The sequence below is a fragment of the Terrapene carolina genome, unplaced genomic scaffold (genome assembly GCF_002925995.2).
Source record: "Terrapene carolina triunguis isolate 2854851 unplaced genomic scaffold, T_m_triunguis-2.0 Scaffold90, whole genome shotgun sequence".
NCBI classification, from domain to species: domain Eukaryota; kingdom Metazoa; phylum Chordata; order Testudines; family Emydidae; genus Terrapene; species Terrapene triunguis.
Genome location: NW_020664441.1, coordinates 3,616,500 through 3,620,095, shown reverse-complemented (window position 1 = coordinate 3,620,095; position 3,596 = coordinate 3,616,500).

Below are 3,596 nucleotides of genomic sequence, written 5' to 3'. Positions count from 1 at the left end.
GATGAATGGTTATGAAAAACAATACCCCAGTAAAAGAAAAGAGGTTCTCCTGATCCCAAAGGACCAAACCCTAGACCCAGGTCAATATACAAGTCAGATTTTACCCACAAATCACGTTGTTGCCAATCCTTTAGAATGTAAAATCTAAAGGTTTAGTCATAAAAAGAAAGAAATATAGATGAGAGCTAAAATTGAGAGCTAAATGGAATTAATTACATACAGTAATGGCAAAGTTTTTGGTTCAGGCTTGTAGCAGTGATGGAATTAACTGCAGGCTCAAATCAAGTCTCTGGAGTACATCCACAGCTTGGCTGGGTCATTCAGTCCTTTGTTCAGAGCTTCAGTGTAGCAAAGTTCCTCCAGAGGTAAGAAGCAGGATTGAACACAAAATGGAGGGGTTTCCAGGGCCTTTTATATCCTCTGCCATGTGGAAGGACCCCTTTGTTCTTACTGTGGAAAATCACAGAAGCAAGGTGGAGTTTGGAGTCACATGGGCAAGTCACATGTCCATACATGACTCAGTTCTTTACAGGTAGAGCAGCCATTGCTCACATGCTACCTTGAACGTTCCCAGGAAGTCTTCTCATATGTGGATTGGAATCTCCCAAGGTTCATTGTCAGTTAAGTGTTTCTTGATTGGGCACTTAATCTGAAGAGTCCCTTCTCAATAAGCTGGCCAAATGCTTCACTGGTGCTACTTAGAACCAAACACACTAAGGGTATGTCTACACTACAGGATTAATCCGAATTTAGATAATTCGAATTTGGGAAACAGGTTGTATAAATTCGATTGTGCGCGGCCACACTAAGCACCTTAATTCGGTTTTAAACCACATTAATTCGGTGGTGTGCGGCCACACTACCCCATTAACTTAAACACAGTAATTCGGTGATGTGCGTCCACACTAACCCTAATTCGAATTAACAAAATCGATTTAGGCTCTACTCCGTTCGTCGAGGTGGAGTACAGAAATCGATTTAAAGGGCCCTTTAATTCGAATTAACTGGCTCTGTAGTGTGGACGGGTGAAGGGTTAATTCGGATTAAGGCAGCTAAATCCGAATTAAAGTCCTAGTGTAGACCAGGCCTAGGATACAAGTACATAGCCAATATTCGTAACGTCAAATACAAAAATGATACACACACACAGACAGCATAATTATAACCAGCAAATTACAACCTTTTCATAGACACCTTCTTGACCTCCTTTGTGCAAGATATGGTACAACTATAGGACCTTGGTTGCAACAATGATCTATAACGTCACAGTTCATGTCAATAACGTCATACCCCCAACGCAAAATTGATGCAGGAAGGGCAGGGCCGGTGCAACCACTAGGCGAACTAGGCGGTTGCCTAGGGCACCAAGTGGTTGGGGGCGCCCAGGGCCGTCCTTAGGCATAGGCAGCTGGGTAGGGCACCTGAAAATTTGGGGCACCACTGGGTCTTAGTGTCCACCCGCCTGGTTTTCCTATCCCTGTTCTGACCCTTCCTACAGCCAGGCTCCGAGTCTTCCTGGGAAGGAGATCTAGTAGTTAAAAGAGAAAAAGCCTCCAGCCTGCCAGACCTATTAGCACAACACTGAAACTGTTAAAGAGCCATTCAAGGGGTAATGAAGCTATTAAACAGGCATTTGCCAACCCCCAGGTATATACTGTCAGTTTCTGAATGTACTGACAAAAACAGTTGTGCATTACTGTAATTTTTACTCAGGACATGTCAGTCTACAGGACCTTAGTTTAAAATTTGCTTTAAAAATATTTCATTAGTGAGTTGGTGAAGATTATAAAATCACATCTCTAAAAAATCCTTGCATAGATTTTTAGATGCACAATCATCTTTAGCCTTAAATGCTTGGCTCTTCAGACATATGGTTTTTTAAATAAATTCTTCAAAAGACCACTCTTATCTAAAATACACATTTTAATTACTATAGTAAAAAAAAATTACTTCCAAAGTCTTCCTGTCCATCCATTTCTCCCTTCACCCCCCCACCCCATTGAAGAGAGCCCTTAAAGGGACAACAGCCCTTTGCTTCCAGAAAGCTGGACAAAGAGTTTCCCTTTCTTTACTTCTGACTATCTGATGAACTAATTTTAAGAGAACCCTCCAGCAAAATTAGTACCTTAGTAAGATATAAAATCCTTTGTTATGCCTAAAATCTTTGGAAACATATTTTGTAAATATTTGGTGAACTTTCATAAACAGGTGTATTGGTATGGAGATCACACACCGTAAATTAGTGTTCCCTTTTTCTAAAAGCAATGAACATTGTTATGAACACACTAAACTTCTGTGACTGATTAATTTAAAATAATGTCTGTTTCAGTGAGTTAAATATGTAGTAATCTGGAATGATTACTTTATGAAGGCTTCAGAGTACATTTAAAATATAAAATCAGCTTAGAAATACTGATTAAGAAAATGTAAAACAGAGAAGAGCTGCATCATGTATTTCATAATATTTAATGTTGTATTCAGCAAGACAGCTGACTCACCCTTACTACAAAGTTTTTGCAAATAAATGTCTGACAAACTTCAGGGCATATCAAAAAACCTGTGACCGACATTTTTTATTCCCAACTTTAGTGCTTTTAATTAGGTACGTTCTGCATGTCCATTCTGCGTGAGGGAGAGGGTACAGGGGTTTCTGCGGGGAACTGTGACTCTCCGCCACCGTGAGGCAGGCCGGGCGTCTTGTTTTTCTTTCTGCCTTGTCCCTCCAACCCTGCTGGGCTGCAAGCTCAGGTTGCCGTCGGGCATAGGGGCACCAGTTTAATAATACTGCATAGGGCCCCATAAATCCTAAGGACGGCCCTGGGGGCGCCAAAAAGCGGTGCCCTGGCTCGGCAGGGAGGAGCCGCTTTCCGGAGGCACCGGAGAGCCAGAGTGTCAGCTTGCAGGGGCGGCGAGCCCCAGCCATGGAGGAGCCGGTGTGGCGCAGGGGGCAGGAGCCCTGCAAAGGCTGCGGCTCTGCTAGCAGGGAGCAGCCTCACCCCCCGCCCCTCGTGCCCAGGCTGTGGCCTGGCGCCCCCCCGGGGGCTCTTGCAGGCTGCAGCAGATGCATGCGAGCAGAGGCCCCCGTGCGCTCCCCAGCTCCCCCCTCACCGCGCTCGGGCTCTGCGGCTCCTGGGCATGTGAGCCGCTGCCGGGGCGCGGGGCCCTGAGCCTGCTCCGGGAGGGGCAGCGGCAGCTCACACTCCCGGGAGCCGCAGAGCCCGAGCGCAGTGAGGGGGGAGCCGGGGGGCGCACGGGGGCCTCTGCCCGCATGCATCTGCTGCAGGAGCCCCCAGGAGGGGGGGGGCGCCGGGCCGCAGCCTGGACAGAAGGGGCGGGGGGCGCGGCTTCTCCCCGCTAGTTACGCCGCCACCGCCTTTGCAGGGCTGCTGCCCCCCTGCGCCGCGCTGACTCCTCCATGGCTGTGGCTCTCCGCCGCTGCAAGCGGGACCCTCTGGCTCTCCGGTGCCTCCGGAAGGTGACTCCTCCCTGCTAAGCTTCCGCAGTGGCCCAAGTCTGGCAAAGCCAGTGAGTGGACTCGGGGTGGGGGCCGCCGGGGTGGGGTGGGCTCACGGGGGGGGGGGGGGGGGGGGGGGGGG